This window comes from Hemicordylus capensis, chromosome 1 (genome assembly GCF_027244095.1).
Source record: "Hemicordylus capensis ecotype Gifberg chromosome 1, rHemCap1.1.pri, whole genome shotgun sequence".
NCBI lineage: Eukaryota > Metazoa > Chordata > Lepidosauria > Squamata > Cordylidae > Hemicordylus > Hemicordylus capensis.
This window is the reverse complement of record NC_069657.1, coordinates 418,994,891-419,007,142: the sequence shown is the minus strand read 5'-3', so window position 1 is coordinate 419,007,142 and position 12,252 is coordinate 418,994,891. Positions and strand designations below refer to the sequence as shown.

General features: G+C 45.8%; 1 long non-coding RNA gene across 1 annotated transcript; it reads right to left on the bottom strand.

Moving 5' to 3' along the window:
• Positions 1-3,529: 3,529 nt before the first annotated feature.
• On the bottom strand, positions 3,530-10,236 carry LOC128350865 (uncharacterized). Its single transcript, XR_008319482.1, has 2 exons — positions 9,643-10,236; positions 3,530-5,512 (listed from the first exon to the last, which is right to left on the bottom strand). It is a non-coding gene; the product is annotated as an uncharacterized LOC128350865 (long non-coding RNA).
• Positions 10,237-12,252: the final 2,016 nt, after the last annotated feature.

The window sequence follows — 12,252 nt, the reverse complement described above, 5'->3', positions numbered from 1 at the left end:
GATGACTCTGGGCCACTCACTTCTCTCTCAGCCTAACCTACTTTACAGGGTTGTTGTGAGGAGAAACTTAAGTATGTAGTACACTGCTCTGGGCTTCTTGGAAGAAGAGTGGGATATAAAATGTAAAAAATAAAATAAATAAATAAATACCCACACAGAACACTCAATTCAAACTCAGTCCAAAAATGGCTAAAAAAGAATCACTGACCCAGAATCCACAGCTAAGGTGCCTCTGCTACAGTAACATCATTGGCACAATTATGACTCCTTGCTTCCTAGCACTGCGATAGTTGCCACAGCAGTACCCTTAGCAGCAAGCATAGCCATAAGCTCAATTAGAGCAGCAACATTTTGATTCAGTCAGTACACCTTGAAATGCTGATTGCAGAGCAGACTAGGGATGTGCGGAACGGTCTGGTGTTCCGGTGCGGGGGTTCGAGGTCGAAATGAACCACCACCCCTGGTTCCGTTGGACTGGAACCAGACCGCTGGGTCTGGTCTGGCCGGTCTGCGAATTTTTTTTTAAAAATCAAATTAGAAGATAAGTACCTTTAGCCCCTTCGAGGGGCTTGCTGAAGCCCTGGGGAGGGGGTCTGCGCGGGTTCCCTCTCCCCCCGTCGGCCTTCCTCATCACCACTGCGGCCGGGTAACTTGAGCATTTTCGGCCCTTTCGGGCCTCTGTAAGAGCACGCGGCCGCCATTTTGGCGGCTGCCGTGCATGCACAAATGCCCTCTGCGAGGCAGTCTTCTCTTACGAAGACCCGAAAGGGCTGAAAATGCTCAAGTTGCCCAGCCGTGGCGGGCCATGGTGGTGATGAGGAAGGCCGGCGGGGGGAGAGGGAACCCGCATGGACACCCCCCCGTGGCTTCAGCAAGCCCCCCGAAGGGGCTAAAGGTACTTATCATCTAATTTAATTTTTTTTAAAAAAAATTGCGGACTGGTCTGGGATCGGACCGGGGTGGGGGTGTTCGATGGGGGGCCGGACCGAACTGGCCCGGTTCCGTTCAAGGCCAGTCCGGCCTCAAACTGAACCAGGCCAGATGGTTCTGTGCACACTCCTAGAGCAGACCAGAGCAGTGAGTGAAGCACAAGTTAGTCTCAAGGCCAGACATAGAGCTCATCATAGCAATCACCAAGAAATAGTCCGTGCGTGTGCACGCACACACACACACACACACACACACACACACACACACACACAGAGCTGTCACTGTCCATTTCTCGCCACAACACTGTCTCACAAACAAACCAAACTGCAACTCAAGGCAGACACCCAAGTTCTACCTTTGTCAATCTGAGATCCAGCAAAACCAGATAGCTATAGCACGCGTAGTAGCACAGCAGATAATACTCAGTGCTGAGAAAAGAATACCACAAAATCAAACCTTACTTCCTCCCCTCCTGATGTATCCTCTTCAAGAAAGGCACAGTATAAGGACCCTCTCTGCCTCCCAGTCCCTTTGATACATTTTGAAATTCCACCCTCCATCTTCCTTCTCCCCAGCCAATGGGGGCACAATTGCCCATGACAACATTTGATTTGCATAACAAGCCAACCAAGAAGCAAGGAGTGTGCAGCCAATATGAAACCAGTGACAGAAAACCAATCAGCAAGGAAAAAACAGACCTCCAAAATGGCGCTTGAAACAGCGAAACGTTTTGATCGAAATGGGTTGTTTTGTTCCGAGCTTGAAACAGGATCTTTATTTAAAGGGTGTTTTGTTTCGAGCTCAAAACTCTCTAAATGGCCCATTTGGAGTCGAAACATTTCAATGTCAACATGTTTTGCACATCCCTACTACTTTGATTACTGAGACCTATTTTGATTACTACAATCAAAGCCTGTCCCCAACCTTAATCTCTGTAATTTCTACATTTGTAACTGGTGGCTGCATGTAGTCATCATGGCTTGTAGCCATTGATAGACCTATCATCCATAAATTTGTCTAAGCCCCTTTTCTAAGCAGGTGTGGCCATCACCACAGTGTGGTAGTGGATTCCATAAATAATTTATATGTTGTACTTCCCCGGTTTTGTTTCATCAAGTTATTGTTTAGCATATTTATTTTGGTTGTCCACTGCTTTGGGGTTCCCATATGTGGACAGAAAAGTGAAGTAGGTCCTCAGTGCTGGATTGTGAGCCAAAGTGAAGTGCCAGATAGCTTTGTTCAGGGAGCAAGGCTTCAGGAATTCCCATTTCAACCCTAACCAAAAGATAATTGAAGCTACCTTGTACCCAGTCAAACCATTGGTCCATCTGTCTCAGCCATGTTGACACTGACTGGCAGCAGCGCTCCAGGTTTCAGGCATGAGTCTTTCCCATCCATTACCTGGAGATGCCAGGGATGGAACCTGGGACCTTCTGTATGCTAAGCAGATGCTCCACCACCGAGCTATGGCCCTCCCCCAAACAGTATACTGTTAAAGCTGTTAGTACTTGACACCTAATTGCAGGCGCATAACTATAATAGGGCAAGGGGAGTCAGTTGTCTGGGGGCCCACTGCCTTGGGGGCCCCCCAGAGGCAATTCACATGACTGACTCCCCCAGCTGTGCCGCGCACCCACCCGGGCTTCCTTCAGTTGTATTCATCCTCCAAAATTGATGTGAGTGAGACCATGAGCTGAGCTTCGGCGGGGGGCGGGGTGCATTTTAAAATCTTGTCCCTGGGCCCACTCCAACCTTGCTATGCCCCTGCCTAACTGGTGTGTGGTCAGCCGTTCACACAAATTTCTGATTCTGATGAGCACTTCCAAATATTGCATAGAGACCCCGCAAATGCATTTCTCAGTCAATGCTCGATTCAGAAGCAACTGTTTCTATCCCGTTGGAATAAGATCACATCAGTAAATAAACAGTCCACTCATTTTAATTGTTTACATGTTTGATATTCTGAGATTTGTATATTATGAGTCACCTTGGGTCACTGAGGAAGGTGGACTAGCAATTTTGATAGTAATAAATGTGGGTTCCCCCTCCCCCCACACCCCCGAGGGAGGTCTTGATCAGAGCTGAAAAACTCCAAAATATTTACCAATTTGACTCTTTCAATACACACATGATAATAAAAATGTCAAGTTGCTAAATACTTTTGCCTATTATCTTTGCTTTTCTTACCATGGAGGTCCACAGATTTCCCCGCCTCCCACTACTCTTTTGATTATGCTAACCTTCGCCCACTTGCAAGAAATGTTCAATTTCTGAAACATTAATGCTCTTCACTTCAAAACCAGTTTCATGCCTGATTAATCTTGTATGTGAGTTGTCTGGAGAGTACTAATTACTTAGGCTTCCTTCTGCAAGTTGGAAAAACATGTTTTATACTTGCCCTCTAGACACAGACAGGACATCAGGATTGGGAAAGGCTATAAAACAGCTCTTCATCAGCTTCTCCTCATTGTTACCACAACATGACCCTAATGACATCACTTCCTTGTTGAGGCGGCCTAGGCAGGCAGGTGCATAGGTGCCCACGCTGTCCATTTCCTCTCAACTGCTCATCACAAACTCTTCCATTATGAGCCAAAACTGTTTTCAGAAACCATGCACTTCAGCTTTATTTTTATTTTTTTGACACAAGCCCTCTTGTTAAAACATTTAGCAGCCTGAAGCCTACTACACTCATGGTTCTGTAGCTTTTTCATTCAATGGACGGAAATACTTTAACCAAGTTGTCATGATATTAAAGATGAATGAAGACCATACAATATTTAAATCTCTTGTCTGTGATCCTTGTTACAGAACAGTGTGATCGCAACACATTCTTTGCTGATGAGACCGAAGCAGGAATTTTAACATTTCTAAACAGAAAAAGTCCAAAGGGCTGGTCTTATCTGGGGGGCTTGTGGGGTGCAAGGTGAAAAATGGGGCTCACAATATGTTAGTGAAAGGAAGGAAGGCTAACACTTAACGTTGCCCCTCCTCAATCTTTAATTCCTCCTTAAAAGGCTCCAAATGTGTCTAATTGCATTTGCTCATGTCCTTTAGTTGTTAGCCTTTTATCTTCCACCCTTTCATCATCCATTCCAACCTACCCTCTCTTATCTCCTCCCTCTTTAAGGGCCAAAGTAGTTGTGGTGTTCAATGCATCTCTGGCCCTGATGTGCATTAATTTTCCTTGGTAAACAGCAGGACTTCTCTGTGGATTCGTAAGAGGGGGATACGGAAGGCTTTAACCCCAACCCCTACCACAGTCCCGATCTGGTGCCTGTGGAAGCTTTCCCCCCTTGGAAAACAGTGTGAGAGTGATGATCAAAATCAGGAGTGTGGCAGGGATCTGGGTCGAATTCCTAGCCTCCCTCTTCCCCAGCACAGTGACAATCTACATGGAGGGCAAGTGGAATCATGGTTGGCCATTCCATGATGCCCCCCCCCCATGCCATTGGAGCAGCTCTTGGGAGCTCTCCGGCCCATGCAAGTTTTGGAATGAGTGCCTCTCCTCATACTGCTTGCAAAGCTTGAAAGAAGCATGAGGGGAGAAGAAGAGGCTGCTGGCAGTCTCTTTTCTGTCCCTGGTGCCACTTCCAAAGCTTGCATGGGTCTGTTTTGAAAGGAAGCTAGCCCCACCTGGGTCCTGTGGCAAAGGCAGCAGTAGGTGCTTTGCCTCAGGTGTCACCATATCCTGGGCCATCGCTGTCTGGAATGCTGTGAATACAGATTGAGTATCCCTTATCCAAACTGCTTGGGACCAGAAGTGTTCTGAATTTTGGACTTTTCTGGGTTTTGGAATATTTACATACTATAATGAGATATCTTGGGCATGAGATCCAAGTGTCTGCAGGCCTTTTTGATACTTTTGACAATACACTGTACTGTACCTTTACAAAACAGAGCAGGTGCCAAACTGAGCAGGGAGTGGAGGAGGGGGGCTTTCCCCTATCATCCAACCCTCCCTCATCCCGCTCTGTCCCTTTCCCTTCCAGTTCTCGATTTACACTTTGGCAGTGGCTGCTATTCCAGCTGCCGGCCTTGTTCTCCCCCGCTCGCCTTCGTCTCTAGCACCAAAGTGAGCTTAAGCGTATTGTTTTTTGTTTTGTTATGAGGCGCTCAGCCGCAACGGGTTGGTGCTGTGGGCGCACGCCGTGGTGGTTTCTGGATTTTGGAGCATTCAGGATTTTGGATGTCTGGATTAGGGATACTCAACCTGTACCAAAGTAAGTTAAAGCATATCAGGGCCAGTGTGACACATTTAAAATCCTAATTTCAGGGTCAAACTAGACATGAAGTCAAGTACATCTTTGCTTTATTCTTGAGAAGAGTAGCCACAAAGTCCCCCAGTTTCCTGTCTGTCTGTCCCTATGCTGCAGTTTCAATGAAAATCCCCCCTGCAAGGCTGCTGCTATTTATGCCAGCAGAGAAGCTGCCCTTTGAGCCTTTAGCAGGTTCCCTTCTGGGCATTACAGCAGCTTTGGGAGGGGGTATTTTGGTCAGGACTGCAGAGCAGTATGAAAGGGCTGAACCCCGCCTGCTCCTGCCTGGCCACGGTCTTCTTCTGTAGTAGGATGCCTCTGGCCTGTGATTAAAAAATAAAGACAAATGGAAAGATAAGGCAAGGATTCCCCTTTACAAGTAAAGAGAGGCATTCCTTATAGAAAGGCTGGGGCGGGGAGAGATAAAGGGTACTTCTTACCTTATTGGACGTGGCAGAGACATTGGAGGCAGCGGGGGTGGCTGTGGCTCTTCCAAACCCCCTACTGGCCTCTTGAAGGTCAGCCCGGACCAGCTGTGGCCTCGTTTGTGCCTCCACGGACACACAGAGGCCATTTTCATGACTTCTGTGTATTTTCGGAGGCCATTTGCCTCCGGACACAAATTGCCTCAGTGCACATGCACCTGCCCAACTCCAATGCCTCCCGATATGGTTCAAAGAACCCTTTCTCTCACCCCTCGACCTTACAATAGGTAATGCCCCTCTTTACTTGGAAAAGGGAATGCTCTCCGGATTCCCCTTTACAAATATACCCCTGAACCAGTTCAGACCGATTTGTTTAGAATCAGGGCTGGTCTGGTCCAAACTCGGATTGGCTAAACTGGGCCAGTTCGATTCAAACAATGGTTTGAATCGAGCTGGCTCACACATCCCTCGTGGAAAAGGCCTCCAACACATCCCATGCTTGATGGAGGTGGCATGCCTCTGAACAACAGGTGCTAGGGAGCACCAAGGGAGGAGGCGGCGGCCCTTCCCCCACCCCCACCCGTGGGCTTCCCAAATGCACCTGCTTGGTTGCTGTGTGAGACAGGATGCTGGACTGGATGGGCCTTGGCCTGATCCAGCAGGGCTTTTCTTATGGTCTTATGTTCATTTTCTCCCATGTATACAGCTGAGGCCTTGGGCGCTCAGACATGGATCATTTCCAACATGTTTTTAAGCCTCTGATTTAGTCTATTTAAAATATGTGCATGCCACTTTTCTATTAAACACATTCAATGCAGGGGTGTAACTATAATAGGGCAAGGGGAGACAGTTGTCTGGGGGCCCACTGCCTTGGGGGCCCCCCCAGAGGCAAGTCACATGACTGACTCCCCCAGCTGCGCACCACCCGGGCTTCCTTCAGTTGTATTCATCCTCCAAAATTGATGTGGGTGTTAAGACCTGGAGCTACCAGAACAGCATGTCTTTCTCTAGTACCATTAAATGACTTGCATAGTTCACAATTTATAAAACCTTAGACCCCATGTTAAAATCTTGTCTCTGGGCCCACTCCAACCTTGCTATGCCCCTGATTCAATGTAGTCATTTTGAAGAGTAATTCAGCAAGGGAGGAGCCATAGCTCAGTGGTTATGAGCTCCAGTCTCTGCATGATGAAGGTCTCAGGTCCAATCCCTAGCATCTCCAGGTAAGGCTAGGAAAGACTCCTGTTTGAAGTCTTAGAGACCTGTTGCCGGTCAGTGTTGACAATACTGAGCTAAATAGACCAATGGTCTGACTCAGTATAAGACAGCTTTCTATGTTCAATAGCTTTCAGCAAGTGTAAGTCAGGAGTGGAGGGTGATCAGGCAGTTATCCTTTGTGCTGGAATAGGAGTGTCCCTATTATCATCATCTATGAAATGTTGGAGGGTATGTATGCCCAGTGTTTTTTCTGCCAGTCTGAGATTCAAAGTGTTGTCAGTGATACTTTCATTATATTGATTTTAGCTGCCGTGAAAGGTTTGACCAAAAAAAATAAAAATAATCCCTATTTTTGGGATCTATCCAGGCCTCTTTTGTGATGTGTAAAAATGATTCTTTAAGATATCTCTAGTATGGATGTGCAGAACTCCAATGTGAGGAAGGATTATAATTGTTTTGAGTCTTCATGCTTCAGGGCGTAATAATGTGATCACCAGATGTGCCCAGAAGAAATTTGTCTCTTGGGAATAATAGTGCAAAATTAGGTGCTTTGTAGTGGTCTGTTTATGGCTTTCTGTGATTCGTCCAACATTGGATGGCACTGAAAGCAAAATAACGTGACAGTTTAAGAGATGGTTTGCATTTGTATCAGGAGCTGCTAAAGAGGAGATGGATTGTGGTCACTGGCCAAGGCAACAATCTAGTGCACAATTGCACAGACAGAGATCCCTTCAGTTTCTAAAATTAAAAGAGTAAAAATTGATCTAAAATTAGAGGAAAATGTAAGATAAATAAAAATGATTAAATGTACAATGAACACAAATGAGAGCTACTCTTCATCTATTTTAGTTTATAATGTCCACTGAATGTCAAATGTTCAGAGCAGGTGATATTATTTATCCCAGGGACCGCCTTGTCTCTTATGAAAGTCCCTGAAATTTGATATCATGTAATGAAGTCCTTCTGCAAGTACCAACTACTTCTCTTCAAAAAGCAGGAGCTTATTTTTAGGTCCCAGAACTCTGGAATATCCTCTGGTAGGATGTTTGCTTGCCTTCTTTTGGTCAGAGTTTTGCTAAGAGGCAAAGATGTTTTTATTTCACTACACAGAGCTAAGACTCTTTCTGCCCAGACATGAAAAACAAAGGGGATGCTGGCAGTGCACCTGGCAGTTGCACCTCAGTGCAAATGTGCAGAGAAGGATCACCCTCCCCACACGGCAATTTATGGCATTAGTCTAAAGAGGCAAATGCTGTAAGTGTGATGGGGCACCCCATCCTTCTGATCAGGCACACCCCATCCTTCTGATCAGGCACACCCCATCCTTCTGACCAGGGAAGCAATCACCATCATGATTACGGCATTTGCCTCCAAATACCATAAGCATGGAAAGTGCGGCTGTAGGAATGGGCAAGTCGGTTCACTTCGAGCTGAGCTTGACATCGAGCTGGTCCAGTTTGGGCGGTCTGAGTTTGAACTGGATTAGCCTGCAAAGCAGGGAGTACCAGTCCGAGTTCGAACTGGACCAATCTCCAGTTTGAAGAGCCAGCTTTGGCCAGCTCGGGGATTATACTTGTGAAGTGGACTACAGCGAGGATTTCCCTTTACAAGTATAGACCATCTCCTATGGTAAATGGGTGTGTGTGAGAAAAAACGTAGTATTTACCTTAAGAACATAAGAAAATCCCTGCTGAATCAGGCCCAAGGCCCATTAAGCATCCTGTTTAACACAGTGGCTCACCAGATGCTGCTGGAGGCCTACAGGCAGGAGTTGAGGGCATGCCCTCTCTCCTGCTGTTTACTCCCCTGCAACTGGTATTCAGAGGCAGCCTGCCTTTGAGGCTGGAGGTGGCCTATAACCCTCCGAGTAGTAGCCAATGACAGACCTCTCCTCCATGACATTATCCAAACCCCTCTTAAAGCCATCCAGGTTGTTGGCTGTCACCACACCTTGTGGCAGAGAATTCCACAAGTTGATGATGCGTTGTGTGAAAAAGTACTTCCGTTTCTTGGTCCTAGATTTCCTGGTAATCAATTTCATGGGATGACCCCTGGTTCTAGTGTTATGTGAGAGGGAGAAGAATTTCTCTCTATCTACTTTCTCCACACCATGCATAATTTTATAGTCCTCTAACATGTCTCCTGGCAGTCGTATTTTTTCTAAACTAAAAAGCTCCATGTGTTGTAGCCTTGCCTCATAAGGAAGGTGCTCTAGGCCCCCATCATCTGGTTGTCCTCTTCTGTACCTTTTCAACAATGTCCTTTTTTAGATGTGGTGACCAGAATTGTACGTAGTACTCCAGGTGTGGCCACACCATAGATTTGTATAAGGGCATGATAATATTAGCCGTTTTATTTTCAATCCCCTTCCTAATGATCCCTAGCATGGAATTGGCCTTTTTCACAGCTGACGCACATTGAGTTGACACTTTCAATGAACTGTCCACCACAACCTCAAGATCCTTCTCCTGGTCAGTCACTGACAACTCAGATCCCATCAGTGTATGTGTGAATCTGGGGTTTTTCGTCCCAATGTGCATCACTTTACACTTGCCAACATTGAACCACATTTGCCATTTTGTCGCCCACTCACCCAGTTTGGAGAGATCCTTTTGGAGCTCCTCACAAACCTTTTTGGATTTCACTACCCAAAAGAGTTTGGTATCATCTACAAATTTGGCCACATCGCTGCTTACCCCTCCTTCTAGATAATTTATGAATAAATTTAAAAGCACCTGTCCCAGTACAGATCCCTGGGGGACCCCACTTCTTACTTCCTTCCATTGTGAAAACTCTCCATTTATACCTACCCTCTGTTTCCTGTCCTTCAACCGGTTAGCAATCCACACATGTACTTGTTCCCTTTTCTCATGACCACTAGGTTTTCTCAGGAGTCTTTGATGAGGAACTTTGTCAAAAGCTTTTTGGAAGTCCAGGTATACTATTTCAACTGGATCACCTTGATCCACACACTTGTTGACACTCTCAAGGAACTCCAAAAGGTTTGTGAGGCAAGATTTAGCTTTGCAGAAGCCATTCTGATTCTTTCCCAGCAGGGCCTGTTCAATGTGCTTTACAATTTTGTCCTTGAGAATGCTTTCCATCAATTCCTGGAAATGACGTTAAGCTAACCAGACTGTAATTTCCCGGATTGCCCCTGGATCCCTTTTTGAAAATCGGTGTTACATTTACTACTTTCCAGTCCTCTGGTACAGAACCTGATTGCAGAAATAAGTTATATATTTTACCAAGGAGGTTGACAATTTCACATTTGAGTTCTTTGAGGACTCTTGGATGGATGCCATCTGGCCCTGTTGAACATAATCTCTTGTCACTTCTATCTGACTCAGTTCATTAGCCTCCATCCCTGAAGAGCCTGGTTCAGGAACAGGTATATGCTCAGTATCCTCTGCTGTGAAGACAAATGCAAAGAACTCATTTAGCTTCTCTGCAACCTCCATATCCTCCTTAATAATCCCTTTCACTCCCTCATTGTCTAATGGTCCAACCGTCTCCCTGGCAGGCTTCCCACTTCTGATGTATTTAAAGAAGTTTTTGTTATTCCCCTTGATGCTTTTAGCTTAACATTTCTCAAACTCTCTTTTCACCTCCCTTTGGTGAATTTAATTAATTAATTGATTAATCAATTAATTAAAAATTAAGGTGCTTGGGCGGCGGGAACAGCGAGGGCGATGGGGATGGTAGAGGCAGTGGCGGCAGCAGTGGAGACATCGGAGATAGCACCAGGGAGTAAGTCCCATGGGTCTGACTTGACCCAGGGGGAGGGCAAATGCCCCCTCTTGCCCTCCTCCATATGCCCCAACTTGCTGCTGTGCTCTCGGGATGCTGTCCATGAGTACAACATACCTTTTTAAAAATGTTTGAACAGGGCTAAGCTGGACACAGGATTTGAGAGCACAGGATGTATTATTATTATTATTATTATTATTATTATTATTATTATTATTATTATTATTATTACATTTATATCCCGCTCTTCCTCCAAGGAGCCCAGAGCAGTGTACTACATACTTAAGTTTCTCTTTCACAACAACTCTGTGAAGTAGGCTAGGCTGAGAGAGAAGTGACTGGCCCAGAGTCACCCAGCTAGTATCATGGCTGAATGGGGATTTGAACTCGGGTCTCCCCGTTTCTAGTCCAGCACTCTGACAAGTCTAACCTGGTCAGAATCACATGGATCCTCCAACCTCCCTGCTGGCCTCCCAAATGACAGCCCAGGCCAGCTATGGCCCAGTTCAGGAACCCCATGTATGCCACCTCGAGTTCTATAATGGAAGGAAGACAGGATATGGGTGTAATAAATAACTAAGCTTTCCAGAAGGTTTCCAGCTGAACGGAAGATTGGGGCTGAGAGAAAGGAGTCCCTTCCCCCTGTCACAACCCCCTGCTTTTCCCCCACTGCAGTATGAACGGCTGGCGTGGATGAACAAAGAGGAAAGGATGGAGCAAAGAGCAATTAAAGGACGCATGGCGTATAAAACATCAGGTAGACAGGGAAAGTGGACAGATTACAGAACTGAAGTTAGGTGCAATAAAATGATAAGGAAAGCAAAGGCAAAGGATGAACAGAAGATTGCACAGGCGGTGAGGGTAGATAATGGGCCAATGTTTGCAAGTACAGAAGGGGGCATGAGGTCACCGAAGACGACGGGAAGGTCTTTAAGACACAACAAAGGTAATGTGCTGACAGAAGAGGCTTCTCAAATATATTTGCAATGTATTCTGTGCCTTAGTATGATCACAAAAGGAAGACAGGGGACAGATGCCAGAGACAGACATAAATTTCCCAAGGGGTAAAGGAAAAATAATGCACGAGGGAAAGAAGTCAGGCTAGCACCAGACCACCTTTTGACCTCTTAGAACTGGCAAACAGTCTCAGAATGAGATATTAATTGAGGAAAACAATGTCTTATCATTATGCCAGCTGAACTGAAAGGCGAGGCTGGGAAAACATGTTCATTTCAGGCCATTATTAACCCAGCAAGCCGAGCATTATGCTGCCTTGCTGGCAGCTAATTGGTGCACAAACTAAGCGGTCTTTTGCCAAATTGATGTGAAAGAGAGACGCTAACTTCTGAAACTGCTGTGGGGTGTCAGTTCATATAATGCATTGCTTTCCTGCAATCCAGGAAAAGGAGAGACACTTTAACAACCACCACAGAGACACTAACAGTTACATCTGAAAATACGGGCCTAACTTAGCTTCAGGCCTGACTGTTTTCAGCCAGGAAATCTATTTTTTTTTAAATGCAAATGTATAGATCATCACAGGAGACCTTAACTGCAAATATACAACTCAGATCCATAAAACTCATTTAAAATGCTGGATAGAATCCAAAGAGCAGGGACTGGAGTTCCTCTGTTTACTCTGGGGCTTCTATTTTGTTTGTTTTGTCTCC